Here is a 15839-nt window from a genome sequence, read left to right on the forward strand (position 1 = left end):
TCCGATATTCGGGATTTTCTGTTATAGGAGCAGTAGGAGAAACGACTCGTGCCCAGCTTACCGTGTTATCTTGTGGCACTTGCTTGGTCACTGTGCCGAAAGCCCCCGATAATATTTAAGCTTTTACTGATCCCAAAAACCCACCTCATTACCAATCAGTAAAAGCTTAAATATTATAGTAGGGGTACAGCAAGCAAGATCAGCTGAAATTTCAAATGCGCATATTCGAACTAGGGCACGAAAATAATCAAAAAGTCAATATACACTATGTCCAAGTTATGACAACGCGACCAGGCTGTCAGAGCTCACAAAATATTCCCCATTATCATTTGAGATTGAAAGAAGCAAATTTCCTTAATATCACGCACGCGCGTAAGTTGGGAATGAGCTGGCACGCCGACCCTGGTTCCCGAAGAACATTGCGAACGCGGTTCAGGTGTAAGCAGTGGCGTAGCAACGGGGGGGGGGGGGGGGGTGCCGGGGGGCCGTGGGCCCCAGGTGCACGGGGCCAGTAGGGGGAAGGAGGGGTGTCATATACGTCTGAAGACACCCGAAAATTGTCGATATCCCCGCCTTCCTCGACTACAACCAAGGGGGGGGGGGGGAGGTGACAGGTGAGTTAAGGGCCCCGGGTGTCAGACGACCTAGCTACGCCACTGGGTGTAAGCCATCGATATGTACTGTAGTGACCTTTAAACAATCTTCAATGTGGTGTACAGAATCAGAAATGGTAAAATAGCGCAATCGCTATAAAATAATCATATAGAAATCGGTAACATGGAGCAATCACAAAGACGGTAACAGTCAAATCGTATCAAGAACCGGATTAGTACAATTTTTTCTACTTCCGAGGGAAGAAAGCTGGTTTTTGTAGAAACAGAACAGAATGAAAACATCAACGGTTGTTTTACTTTTGTTTGCTAAGACAATTAAGAGCCATATTTTCAAACTTGTCACTTTATCTTTGCGCAGAAGGCATTGAATTTATGTAGAACGCCCGCGAGTGCTCGAAGCTCTCGACTGAGGCCCGTCAGTGAACGGGCCTGTACCCAGCCCGAATTAAAAAAGAAAAAAAAGATTTGCTTTACCCGGTTCAGACTTTCGGGTAAGCCCGTGCCTGTCGCAGTCAATGTCGATGCTTCGTGTTGCCTTCTCGTGTGTGTATATATATATATATATATATATATATATATATATATATATATATATATAGTCATATCATAAGAAGCCAATAAACACTGACACCAAGGACAACATAGGGGAAATTACTTGTGCTTATTAAATGAAATAAAGAAACGATAAAGTAATGGAAATTAAAGTGGATGAAAAAACAACTTGCCGCAGGTGGGAACCGAACCCACAGCCTTCGCATTTCGCGTGCGATGCTCTACCAATTGAGCTACCGCGGCGTCGTTTTCCCATCCAGTTTCTTGGGTGTTTATGTGTTCTCGTAGAACCCTGGGAGTGTTAGCCAGCGCCACCACTCACAGACCTTGGCGGCGGACGTGGAACGTCTTTTTTGCCGCAGGCGTCACGAGAACGTGATCTTTTAGGGTGAAGACAACTGGTCAATAAACCCACATATGCTACCTGAAGGCATCAATGTTGCCGGATTCGAGACCCTCGTTATGTAATGAACGAGAAGAAAGGGGGTTAACCGAGGGGCCCGAGCAACGTCCAACTGTGTGTGTATATATATATATATATATATATATATATATATATATATATATATATATATATATATATATATATATATATATATATATATATATATACACACACAGTTGGACGTTGCTTGTTTCATTAGTGTACAGGATTCAACTGGACAATCATAAAGTATCAATTCCCGCAGCCACTGTTGCAAGATTCATCAACTGATAGGGCTTGATATCATGATGCTACTTCGTGCACGAAATCACTCATAATATTTAGCTAACACTTATGTTTCTGCATAAAAGAAGTGGCGGCTGTTGTTGAGAGAGAGAGAGAGACAAAAGGGGAGGAAAGATAGGGAGGTTAGGCAGTGTAAGTATCGGGTGGCTACGCTGTGCTGGGAAAAGGGGTAAAGGGAATAAAAGGAGGAACACGAAAAAAATAAAACCGAGAAAAATTCGCACAGCAACGCGATGCTACGCGCTACAACATTCAAAGACGGTCGCACAATTCACGCCCCCCCCCCCCCCGGTCCTTAATAACTTCATATCTCGGTACCTAGAAAGGACTGAAGGCGAAAATGAAAACTGCGTCCTGTTATACGTACATGCATCCGAGGGGGTTTTTTAATTTAAATAAATTAAGTTCAGGAGCTTTACGTGTGAAAAGCATAATCCGATTATGAGGCACGCTGTGAGTGAGTGAGTGAGTGAGTGAGTGAGTGAGTGAGTGAGTGAGTGAGTGAGTGAGTGAGTGAGTGAGTGAGTGAGTGAGTGAGTGAGTGAGTGAATAAACTTTTATTTGGTCCAGCAAAGCGCGATAAAACGCGCATCCGGCTAATCCCACGACGGGACTGACAAATATAGTCTGCCGGCCCGATCGCGCGGGCGCGCTGGACGGCCAGGATTTGGTCCTCAAAGACGGGACTTCGCAGGAGCGCGTCCCACTCTTCCTTGGTGAACTTCGGGCCCAGCGACCCGCACTCCCAGAGCATATGAGGCAACGTAGCTACCTCACCACAGGCCACGCAAGAACAATTCGGATAAATCTCGGGATATATGCTATTAAGGGACGCCGGTTTTGGGTAGGAGTTCGTTTGCAGAAGTCTTAGTGTGACCGCCTGCGGCCTGCTTAGCTTGGAGTGAGGCGGGGGGAAAACCCTTCTCTCTAAGTAAAAGAATTTAGTGATTTCATGTGCGTGAGAGGAGCGTCTCTGTATCCGGGGAGAGAGTCGCCCGATCCGAGGGCAGCGCGGTCGGTAAAGCCACGCGCAGCCTCGTGGGCAGACTCGTTGAGGTTCAGAGGAACCCTCTCAGTCGCCCCGACGTGTGCAGGGAACCAAAGGATCGAGTGTATGGAGGTGTTGCCGTGTTTGGTGCCTTTCAGAATTTGAATTGCCTGCCGGGCTACCCGGCCTTTCTGGAATGCACTGACGGCCACTTTGGAATCGCTATACATCCTTTCTCTTCGACCGTCTTGCATGGTGAGTGCAATGGCCACTTGCTAGGCCACCTCTGGGTTCGTCGTCCGGACGGAAGCACAGTTGATGACTTTGCCCAGCGTGTCAACGACGAAAACCGCAAAAGCCTTGCCGTCTCGGTATGCAGCTGCGTGAGACTCCAGATTAATTTCTTGTGTCCAGCCCTGTTACGATCGGCCTGCGGAGGTACCAACCTACAAATTTCTCCCAGCCCGCCGCAGCTGCGGGGGTGGCGATCTAAAGGAGAAGCGACCTCCGAACTCTCACAGCCCGCTGCGGCGATTCGATTTGTAACGACGACAATGTGCCGCGTCAACAGCTCATCGGCGCCGGTATGTCTGCTGCGGCGACTCGCTTTGTATGGACGACAATGCGCCACGACAACAGCCCATCGGCGCCACTACGTCTAGACGCGGTCGGCGGACCAAGTATTGTTAGTGGGTTCGCCGTGGCCGTCTCGGTTTGTTTGGAGCGTTGGAACTCCTGGAAGATGTTTTGCGGTGCGCTCTCACGGGCACCAGAAATGGTCATTCAATGGAATGACGCGGCGGCCACTGTCTGCTGGGTCAGCTCCGGGATCAAAGAGGCGCCTGCTCGGGTCAAGACCTGTGTCTGCGAGAACCCTCTCACCTCGGTGTGTTCAGTGAAACCTGTGCGGGAGTGAGTGTGTAAACCCTCCCCCTCAACGGCGGGTCGGCTACGATGGCTTTGGACGCTCAGATTGGTCGAAGGTTGAACGGCCGTTTTCCCTCATCTAGGGATCTAGGGAGGACAGAGTGTTTGTAAGCAGCTGTTGCGCGGCTGCTGAGGGTGCATTCCCTTTTAGTCATGCTAGACTGATGAACTGTAACGTTCTCCACCATTCATGTAGATACTGTAAATAAATCCCATATTCCTCGTTCTCGATGAGAACAAGTCCTTCCCTTCAACAACGTCCTCAGCGTGGATGAGTTGGACGACGGCATAGACCAGCTACCATCTATTTCATGCCCGACCCCAATCCTTACAGCCCCCATCGGAATGCGGCCGTGATCATGCCGCGAGCTCATGCTCAACAGCGCAACTACATAGCCACTGCGGCGAGTCGAGGCCGGATATTTACAACAGGAAATAACTCTCGCGATCAAATATAAGGTTGTGACTAACGCGGGTGATGCCGCGCGTCGTTCAGCATATATATACAGGGTATTTGCAAGGAGAGAAGCGTGCGTACAGCTGGGCGTATAACATCTTACTGCGTTTTCTCTTAAACCGTGGGCGGAAATATTACATTGAGTGCTTGCTCACGCCTTTCTTAAGTATGTAGTTCTATTTGTAACAATTCGCTTCATTTGCCAATCTTCTTTTCTTGTCCGCCACGCCGAGTATCCCATACAGGTGATAACTGCGGGGCGTACATCATCGTTCAAGGCCATAACGAGCAGCGAAATTCATGGTATATGAACTGTATTGTTATAGTATGCGCACCATTGGACTACCTACCTTCGTAAAAACTAGCACGCTTACGTTAGGAACTGCTTGAAAACTGCTGCTTTTCTGCCGAGTTTGCAATTGCGCGCACTCTATGTTGAAACAAATGCACGGCTGATATCTCTATTTCGGGTATGTAGATTGGGCGCCCGGGTATATAGGAAGCTCATTAGGGTAACTAAATAATGCGAGCAAGTCAGCGCTAGGCAACTGCAATATATATGGAGCGACGGATTGCACTGATAGTCGGGCACTGTCCCGCCTGTCTGGGGAAAGCAGCGTTCGTGCATATGCAGACTGGACCATCTCGAATTGCAGTCGCTTCGGAAACCTGTCCCCTTTCATAGAGTTGGTTTCCTCTGTGGACCCTGCCGCCTGTGGGGATGCGCGACTCTCACGCGTTCCCTGATATGTTGTTTTCTCGCATAGCTCCCGTCTCCAGTAATCCGGCTTCGCCGCGTGGCTTTACTGCGGTGGTCGGTACGTTTGCAGGGTAGTACGAGAGATGGCGCGAGTGTTTAAAACCCCTCAGTCTCCAAAAGTAGCGCCAACCACTTCCCTCCTCCTCTGCTCGGCGCGTCCTCGACGGTGGCGCCGCCCGTACTGGCCCTGCCGTAGCAGACGACGGCTAAAACGCTACCGGAGGAAATCCGCGGAAAAGTTCGTTGGAGCCCAGCGGAGCACTTCTTTCAAGCGAGAACTTGCTTCGTCAGTCGGTAACTGGCCTTAAGAATGTTGTGTTGGAATTGCGGAAAAAATAGAGAAAAGGACCATTATTTAAGGCGTAAAAGACGCGCTCGTTGAGAGTTCGTGTTGCTCAAACACGGCGCATGCACGCGGTGTGCTCAAACACGCACCTAATTACCAGAGTTTCCGGTTTTCACAGCGTGAAAGTATGGTGTACGTGGTTTCGTAGGTTCACATACAGTGCATATGACGCATGCGATACCCATTTACTTAATTGTACGCATAAAAATGTTAACGTTAAGCAGTAAAAATGTTAATCCTTATCAGCGGGCCTGCGGTCCTTTGCGGCCTTTCTCGGCCATTATAATCCTGCGCACAAAACGTGCAAGTAGCCGCTGATCATGCCTCCAATATCGAGAACGTGTCCGGCGGCAGCCGGGATAGAGGCGAAATGCAAGGGGTCCGTGGAGATACGCGTATTTCTCGTTGTTGTTCCGTAATTCTCCTCGCACGGGTGCAGTATGTTCCAGCACTCGCGGGGCGCTTTTATCGTTGCGGGGTGCTTTGGTAATCGCGACGATAGATTGTATTTTTTTTTTTACAAGTACTGCTCCAGGAGGGCACATGTAACGGCTAACAGAGGCCTCTGGAGAGCACGTGACATTACAATAAAGCAGGCGGCGCAGGGGGTGTTCGCATACAAAATTGGTTGTCCGTATACCCCCCTGGTACGCACAGGCCTCGGCGAGCCCAATTCAGCCCTGGTTCTAGCTTTGGTGCCCTGGAGGAGCCGTCAATAATACGAAATAATGCCACGTTGTTACAACTAGTAAATAACATCTATTAAAGAAATACAATCACGGCGAGGCGCCAACTACTGACGCAGCGCTACCGCGCCCGCGCGACATTTACGAAACGCCCAAGGGGAATTTAACGGCCCACGTACAACTATGATCAAAGTGCGCGTTAAACACCTCCATGCGACCTAAATAAAGTTATCCGGAGCCATCCACTACAACCTCCCTCATAGCTTTAATCGCTTCGGGACGTTAAAGACATCAGTCACCACAAACCAAATCGATACATGCGGCGTACATTCGAAGCTAAACGACTGCATCCGTAAGTCATAGTCAGCTTTGCAAAAGCGTCGAGAATGTGCCAATTTCTGGTGGAGCTCAAAACATAGCCTGAATAAAGTCGCTTTTATGTCATAGGCTCGCAGCAGATGCGTGCACTTATGCCGCAAGACGAAACTACATGAAACAAAGAGAGCACATTCGAAAAAAAGTCAACTTAAACGCGCAAAAAACCACGCACAGCATGAACACATACACTTTTTCGAAGCAGCAGGGGTGAACTAGGCTCAAAAGAAGAGGTTGTGAGGAACCGTGGCACTTACTTCACAAAGCCGTGCGTTTTTTGCCACTTCCTTGAAGACAGCCCGCCCGATCCTACGTATCCACAATTTTCTACTTTGTGCGTTGCGCTCGCCGGATGGAAAAGAAAAAAACCTTTTGCCGTCGCAATGTCGTTTGCGGAAACCGAAGGCGCAGCAGCACGGCATCACAATCCGCTTCTTTCTTGTTCCTGTACTGCCCTCTGACGCACACCGCTGGAAACGTTTTGGAAGGGTGTCAGAAATTTCGCCGGTTGATTTGTGTACCTGCGCCCATGTTGAGTGTGCGTCGGTTGTGCGTTTCGTGGATCGCGATTAATTATTAGTGGTTTCTCCGGGGCAGCATGTCGTTCACCCATCGAGTATAGTGGGTGAACAGGCCCGAGTGCGCTGTTGTGGTAACAGCGCGGCCGATAAAGGCACGCTGAGTTCCGTCTGCCGACGCGGCTGCCTTGAGTTCGTTGTCACATGATGTCTGCGATTGCACATCGCTTTTTGTATTCCTTTTAAACATTCATTAAACATCTCGCATATTCAAGAAGCCTTCGAGGGCAGCCTTCCATGTGGGATTATCCAAAGCGGTGCATTTGTTTACCTCTACAGCCTCAGATCGCTGTTAGCTACGGTTATTGTAGAAACGGCGCATCGCTGATGTGAAATAATCTCAAAACGTAGCAAAACATACAGATGAGTCAGTATGAGCGGCCGAGTCCCTTAAACAACTGCAGCTGTAATCCATATATATTACGGGCTGTTACAACTGATTTTTGCTTTTGTTTAACTTCATCATACTTACAGTTTGCGCGTGCTATAAATTATTATTATAGAGACAACTGTGCTCGGCATATGTCCCCACTTATAGGCCGTGTAGTTCTCTCGCGAAAACGCGGATGCCATCGCTGACACCTTTGGCAACTGAGCGAGTTTATGCTGCTGTACCAAGTGCACTGTCTCTTCTTTCCTGTTTCACGGAGAAGTAAACAGTGCTTCTTTGGGATTAATAAATGTCAGCATAACAACACACACAGACCCACCATCTACGGGAATGCGAACGGAAGCGTTCGGGAACGGCGACCAAAGTACAAGATGTTGGCACAGCGCTGTGTCGCCGCTTGCCGCTTATGTGTACGTGCCGTGCGAAGTGAAGAGTAGTTATCAAATCGCTATAGGGCCACAACCTAACTATAAGAGCTTTCCTTCATCCTGAGTGCTTATTTTTTCAGTCGAGCTCCATCGGTAGCGGGTGCACGAACTCGACGGGGTCAGGCCTAACCCAAACTTCGCTAAACAGGATCAACATTGACTCAAACTTCACGTGCATGGCTTGAGAGGACTAGAGAGCTCGTGCATTTCAACTTCAAAGGCATGTCGACGCATTTCGAGCGCGAATTTTTATTAACAAGTGAATGAGCTTCAGCTATCGCGTTGTCGGTTCTACGGCTGATCACGTAGGGTTCGACCAAACTATCACAGTCGGCACGCTGATTTTGTCGGTGCCGTCGACACGAAAGCCCGTCGCGCTATATGACAACTCGCACCCGTCGGCTGCGTCGTTGTCGGCCTATTACGATCAAATGGTCTCAGTGACACAGTGCTGAATAGTCGGCCAATCGTTGGCGTCAGCATCTTGTTGGTCTCGTATCGACCCAGTGTTACCACTCCTTAAAAGAGTACATGAACTCAGGCACGCTCTGCCACCACCAGCAACAGTGGGCCGACGCTGCAAGAAGACTGCGTCAGCAACGTGTTGTCTGAAGTGTCGCCGAAGTGTAACGCAGGGGTTTATCGATAAATTTGACAGCCGTCAATGCAAGGCGGCAACTACGTGGTTCACGGTGCAGTCCTGACCAAGCCCTGGCCCTTTTCTCTTTCAAAGTGGAGTTGCAGTCTTACGCACGTTTTCGGCACCGCACCGACGTCGAGCTACCAGTAGAGTTTCAACGAGGTACATGGCACGAGCGTTTGCAACAGCGCGCGTCCAAGCGCTTTATTTTTTTCCGGGGTACTTTCCCCCGATATCTGGCCGCGCGGCCGCGCGCGCGTCCCTTCCAAAACGTTTCGCGACTAATCCGCTTGGGCAGGGCGCATGCGCCGTCTGTGCGTACTTTCGCCGCGCAGGGCCAACAATGGCGGTCGGAGCGCGCTGGAAAGAAAAAAAAATATTCAAAAGCGCGGCGCCTGCTTCCGCGCTGCAAAGAAAAAAATATACAGAAGATCGGCGCCTGCTTACACGTCACACAGATTGGCCAATGGGGGAGCGGAGGAGGCGAGAAGGAGGAAACGCCGGGGTGAGCTGGGTGGCTGAAAGATCGAATGGCGCTACTTTTGGAAAATTGAGGGGCTTTACGAGTGCATGCTCTGCTAACGGCACCTAAGGGCGGGATTACTTGGGCGCAAAAAGGAAAAGGCTCTTCCTCTTTTGCTCGGGATCGGCAAGCGGCGTGGACGTTCTGCGCGTGCGTCATCCATGCTTCTGCGAGACCGTCTCGCGAGGCCTACCCCGGAATCGACGAACACGATCGTTCGAACGCGCCACCGTTCGCGTGACAGTACGCGCGAACGACCAGGCGTTGGGATCCAGCATGGGGCGAACATATTCGCTCGTTATCCGGTCGTGGTGAGTCGGACTTCCGCGATTTGTCGCGCGCCCATCGGCATGTTTTGTGGATAGCAACTCGGCTAGCAGGCATTAGTCTATGAAAGGTGCAATAAATGCCCTTGTGATTGTTTGCACTACTGTGTTGTCGTTCCTTTGTACCAAGAGCATGGTGAGAACCCCACACCCCATAGGAATAATTTTCATTCAAGCGGGCGAACGAAAAATCGCAGTCCCGTACACCTGCCGTCCTTGCGCGGTGCACAGGCTGGAAAGCAACCGCACGCCTTTTCACGTCCGCGATTCTGAAATCCATCGCTAGGTATAGATTTAAGTGGCTCCCCTACTGGTGCAGGCCGTAACGTTCGGTGTGACTGCAAAGTCGTATTTTGCCTTGTACACGAGTGCTAGGCAGACTCTTGAAAGCCCTGACGAAAGCGGCTATGTCAAGCGTAGTATCAGCGTCATTGCTAGAGATGGTCGACTAATTTCTTTTAGTGGCACGAGCATCGAGTGACACTCTTGTTTCTTGTGCAACACTTCGGATTAACAACCTGAGACGACCGAGGAGGAAATTCAATATACATAAAAATAGGAAAATATAGTACAGTATAAAATTCATGGGCTTCATTATAGATATGATATCAGAGCATAAGCTTAGTTAGTTACAAGTTGAGTTACCGAAGTGTCTTTGGCGCTGTTATGTCATCATGTAACAGCGTTCGTTCCCTTCTATGCGTGTAGCTTAATTCACCCTCTTCGAGAACAGAGAGCTCAGTTGATTGGCAGCCTCTGGACGTTCGCGATGGTAAATATGAGACAGATACTGTATCTACTAATTAACATACCAATTCTATGTTATGTGAGTCATTAAAGGGCATATCCTGCGCTTTTTCAGACTCTACGAGATAACGCAACTACAAAAGGGTGCAACGTCAGGTTAGTTGGTTCATATTATAAAGCGTGGGGAAACAGCTCAAGAAACGTGAAGAGAGACAAGAAAAACGCTACTCGAGGCGCTGCACCGTGTCCTTCTATAGTCCCTCGTTCTTTGCGCGGTTTCCCACGCCTTTTATAACAAGGTATAATGACGGCAACATAACAGACCAGTTTATTGTTCGTAACCAAACAGAATATAACATATCAGACTTATATAGTTGGAACCCCAGAATTTCTAAAACGCAAGATTCCAAGTCGTGGCTAACTGTCAGAAGAAATGTTAGTATTAAATAATGAACCTTATGCAACTGAGTGGCAAAGGCGCAGCAAAATTATTGCATATATATAAAACAGGCTTACGCGGCCCCTTCTGAACGGGTAAAAAGATCGTGGGAAGATATGTTTACCTGAAAGAAAGAAAAAACTGTCAATTCAAAGTGAAGGTCGATTCAAATGTATATGCAGGCTTTGTTGCTTAAGACTGGAATGCCCTTTCTCATCGAGTCGCTGCCGTCACCTGCTCTTCACAATTTGTTCAAGATGTAACAACTTTTTATTTACAGAATTGAATGCCTTACAACACTTGTTTGTAGACGTTGTATCCCCACCCCTTATGTAATACCCCTACTACGGGACCTTTAAGGAAATAAAATGAAATGAAATGAAATATTCACTGGATAAAGGCAAGAATACCTGTCCTTAACCCAGGAGGTTTAAACCAGAATCATTTAATGCTTTAAAAGTATTAAAGGACTTTGGGTGAACCCAAGGTTGAACTCAAAACACTACCTTCAGAGATGTATACCCGGAAACTTGTAGTACATGCCCAATTTCTTCGCGGACTATCTCATGCAGAAATCGCAAACAGTGATGCAGTGTGTTTTGTCCGCATTCTGCTTGAATAATCGTCATCGTAGAGCAGACTTGTGCACAATTAATAATATACAATTAATCACTTATTAATTATCAAATTAATCACCGATTAATTACGGTAATTTAGTTTCTATAATTACTGATTTGCCCTTTCCTCCTCATTACCCCTTCCTTTTTTTGTCACATGTGAACACTGCCAATATATACAGATTCGACACAAATAAACCCAGTTGATAGTTTGCGCTCTTTTCGTCTACCTCGTTTTCTCCTGTGTTCGTTCTTTCATAGGCGCAACTCTCCCTAAAACATAGCCATGCACCAACTCGCCCAGCAACAAGTTCTAAACTAATTACTTGCAATAAATCACATTTTATGGTAGTTTTTCAAGTGATCGATTACTTTTTTTGATCGGTAACGCCAGCTGTAATTCAATAACTTTTTTGAGCAACCAATTATATGTAACCGGTTACTTTATTGATGAGACAAGCTGCAACAGGTGACGCAGCTTTGAACACTTGAACTACGATAGAACGGCCGCGGTCATGTCACACAGCAGCCTCGTGGATGCGCACGTTCGGACAGGCCAGTCATGGCGCACAATGTTTGTTTCCTCACCTCAACGCTGCACCAGATGTTGGTCGACGATTGAACCGGCGCTGCTATGGCTCGATAGCTATGGCCGCTTTGGGCGTTGATGCCAGGAAATCCCATATGGACGATTCTTTAAGAGAGAGAGATAATGGGGGTGGGAAAGGCAGAGAGGTTAACTGGAGAAGATTCTTGTTAGCTACCCTGCACTGGGGAAAGGTTAAGGGGGAAATGAAAGAAGGAAAGAGTAGCAGAGAAAAAGCGAAGGCAAGAAAAATAAATAGAGGAAGTTGGGAACGTCCGTGAGAACTTGATTCTCTCTAACAGACAACTCGAATTTTCGAGAGTGCCTTGTCTGTCTTGCGTTGTGACGATTGTATAGTACGGCCTTCCAGGACTGTCTGCTCCGAAAGCGGCCGGTCGTCAAGACGCGCCAGCGCTGTCGCGAGTAACTGCTTGTGTGCGCTGTATCGGGACAATGGCAAACAACCTGTTCGATAGTTTGTTCGTTGCTGCAGTGTTCATACGCAGCACTATCTTCCCTACTGATGCGGAAAGCAAATGATTTTGTGAAAGCGACACCAAGCCACAGTCGGTAAAGAACCGTTGTCTCGGGTCGGGATAGTTCAAGTGGAGGACGAAGTTGAAGATAGGGGTCTAGTCGATGAAGACGGGTGCGCTGGAAACTAGGTGTGTTCTACAACGATTGTAAGTTTCACTGCTGCATCTGTTCTTAACAGCGGGATTGATTCCTGCAAGCCGTCTTCATGAGCAGGTCGAACAGCTTCATCAGTATGGTCGTTGCCCATTATGCCACAGTGGCTAGGGAGCCACTGAGATATCACGTTGTGTTCTTGCTCGACGTGGCGGTGAAGGAGCTCTCGGGTTTCTAGAACTAGTTGTCCGTAGGGTCCACGGCGTAAGACAGAAAGCAAACAATGTAGAGCTGCTTTGGAGTCATTGAAGACATTCCATTTTTGAGGTGGTTCCTCTCGAATTATGCGAAGTGCACTCCAAAGAACAGTAAGCTTCACGGCTGTCGATGTCGCCTGGTTTGATATCTTGAACTTCAAAGTGGTGACTTTCGCAGGAACAATCACTGATGCTACAGAACCATCGGCGGTGGTTGAACCATCAGTGCACAGATGGACATGATCGTTGTATTTTTTATGCAGCAAGAGTAGCGAAAGTTGCTTGAGAGCTGGTGATGAGAGATGTGCCTTCGTTCGGATACATGGTACTGTCAGTCAAACATGTGGCTCAAACAAGCACCGAACTCTCGCTGCAGCTGTGCAATCTGATGGAAGGCATACAGGATAAGGCAGTGTCATCTGACAAAAAGATGTGCGTGGTTGGTCTTCTGGTAGTGAAGCGAGATAGTGAAAAAGGGCGCGAACAAGATGTCTGACCTGTGCTTTGAGCGCTTCCATAACAATGTGAATATTGGCTGGGTAGTCATGCGCAATAGCAATGGTTTCTGATGTTGATGTACATCGTGGCAGACCTAGGCAGACCCTAAGCGCCAAGGCTTGAGCACTTTCGGGTGTACGGATGTTACTTCTGCGGGTGTTGGTTAGCCCTGCGAAACTGTACCTCAGATAACCGAGAAACAGCGTATGGTACAGTTGCATCATCACGTGTACTGAAGTACCCCAGGTTTTTCCTTCAAGAAACTTGAAAAGATGATAGATGGCTGTCAGGCCACATGAGGGCTCCGGCACCGGTCACGGTTGATGATTACCCATAAAGACCTGTGCGTCTCGACATAAAAGGTATTCTGTCCATCAATGGATATGGCGTAGGAAGTCATTGGTTTCCGGCTAAACGCGACTAATCCACATTTTCCTTGGTCGCTAAGGTATGTCGTTATCAACGTCGCACATTTTTGGAGCCTTGCACGCACTTGAGGACGCGTCACACCGTCGGCATAGATTGACAACTTCACCGTATTTGGTAGGCATTCTACAAGACCAATGTGTACAAAGTTGAAGAGTGTAGGGCTCAACACCCCCCCCCCCCCCCCACCTCCCTGCGGAACTCCACCGTGTGTGTAGTGTGGAGAAGTTGGGCCATCTTCGGTATTCACAAACAGACACCGCATATGTAAATAACTGCATGTCCAAGGATAGAGTCGACCACCGAGACCAACCATTTCCAGAGCCTCAAATATCAAGTATCAATATCGCCTCAGTGTTCTTCATGAGGTGATATTTGAGGCGATTCTTCAAGCTTTTCATAGGCCCTTCCGGGAGTGCCTTCTGCGCGCGCCTTAGTGCCCCAGCAGCGATGCAGCGCTGTGCATAATAAATGACCCAGACGCGAGCATCGCGCCAGTTAGTAACCACACTCTTGTCTGCACCGTATTCGTGCCTCACAACACTGCCCTTCCCGCCTGCGCGCACATCGAGCGAGTTTTTCATGTTGATGCTGGTGTCTTAGCATGAACACGAAGGAAGGTGGCCAGCAATTGTTAGTGAAGATAAACGACGTGTTGCAGAGAATGCACTGAAAGAGCTAGGTCAGCTCGTTCTATTTACTACTTTGTGCAATGGTAATAAAGGTAGGGAATAAAGTAATGTGAGTGCACTCGATTACATTTTAGTAGTTGCTCAATTAATTTCGTGGAGCAGTAATTGTTCGCCATAATAAATTACAGTTTTGTATAAAGTAATTGCAATTGTCATTGGTTACTTTTTTTCGGTAACGTGTAGAAGTCAGACGTAGATGGATGGAAGGAGTGTAGCTACAGGAGAAGGGGGGGGGGGGCATTTTTGGATCCGACACTGCCCGGAGTTCTCTAAGCTGAACGTTAATAGAAATGCACGGGTTTGTTTACTTTATCAGATGTCTACTTTCGTTTACGCATGCCTTAGCATGCACAGGCAATTGGAACTTCCCTTATGATCTCATGGCGGTGTCAGTTCCTTCGGAGAAGACGGGTCATCCATTTGAGCATATAGCCTCATTGGTGCGTTTCGCCCTGGAGTCACTGCAGTGAGGAATGGAGCCGCTCATTGCACAGTAGACAAAAATAAATCAAGATGTTGATTCCTAAACTTTTCTCAACGTTCACACCATGAATCAATTCGTGGTTTGGAGAGCGCCAGTGTGTTTTTTGATTTTGTTTTTGCAAATTCTCAAATAAGAAGAGCACCGCTTGGTATGACATGAATCTTAAAAGAACAAAATGACAGTACTTTGCATAAGTCATAAAAAAATCCTTTTTTTCCTTAAATAAGTGCTTGTTACTTTCGGCTTTGCCAGTAAATCCGAAAACAACGTTGTGCGACAATCGGCACTCGATAAGTTTACAAGCCAATGGCAATAGTAATTTTCAGCATCCTCGACATATAGCTGAAATGAAATTTGGAGCAATGTATCGAAGTATGTCAGATAAGAAAGCGGACACAAATAATGAGTCCGCATCTTGTGTCTGTATCTGGAACACGTTTTTCTCTGATATTTTGTACAGTTATATTTAAGACAGAATGCTAAACTATGTGGCACAGCCCGGGTTTTCGTCTAATATGGAAATGCGGCAAACGCTCTGGATGATGGCGGCCGCAATCATTACGACGTGGTACTCTTTGTGTGCGCGGACGTTGGTGCGGAAGCTCCGCCTCGAGTGAACGGCCGGAGAGACAGAAACAATGCGCTCTGTCCGGATGACGTCCAAAATAGTAGCTTTCCGCTGCTCCTCGTTTGTTCCGACTTTCGAAACAAAGACATGCGTTCAAGCGACGTGTCATGGGTGCTCTAGCGCTTTGAAACGCCGAAGGCGGCACGTAGCTAGAGTCACAGCGCCCTCACCTTTTGCTCGGCACCGCAGTTAGGAGCGCACGTGGCTGGAGCCTCTCGTATGCTACAATTGAACAGATGCCATGAAAAAGAAGTCAGAAATACCTTGCCGAGCGCCAGCAATTTTGTTGTTTGTTAAAACGTATCGATAAGTTTTAGATCAATTTCTTGCCACCTACTCCTGCGCCGGCTCATATTTATTGTTATGTGCTTGTGATGTTGTCCGTAAGGTAATCGGAATCCGACGTGGAGTTGGGTTGACTTCATGCGATTCGTTGGCGTGCCGAGCGAAGATAAAGTTCATCCGACGTATAAAGTCCATCCATGATCTAAGGGCAGCCTGGCGCACGCAAAAG

At 48.0% G+C, this 15839-nt stretch overlaps 1 non-coding gene across 1 annotated transcript; it reads right to left on the minus strand.

Moving 5' to 3' along the window:
- Positions 1-1336: 1336 nt before the first annotated feature.
- On the minus strand, positions 1337-1409 carry TRNAS-CGA (transfer RNA serine (anticodon CGA)). The gene has a single exon. It is a non-coding gene; the product is annotated as a tRNA-Ser (tRNA).
- Between the last annotated feature and the right edge of the window lie 14430 nt (positions 1410-15839).

This window comes from Dermacentor albipictus, chromosome 1, assembly GCF_038994185.2.
Source record: "Dermacentor albipictus isolate Rhodes 1998 colony chromosome 1, USDA_Dalb.pri_finalv2, whole genome shotgun sequence".
Taxonomy (NCBI): domain Eukaryota; kingdom Metazoa; phylum Arthropoda; class Arachnida; order Ixodida; family Ixodidae; genus Dermacentor; species Dermacentor albipictus.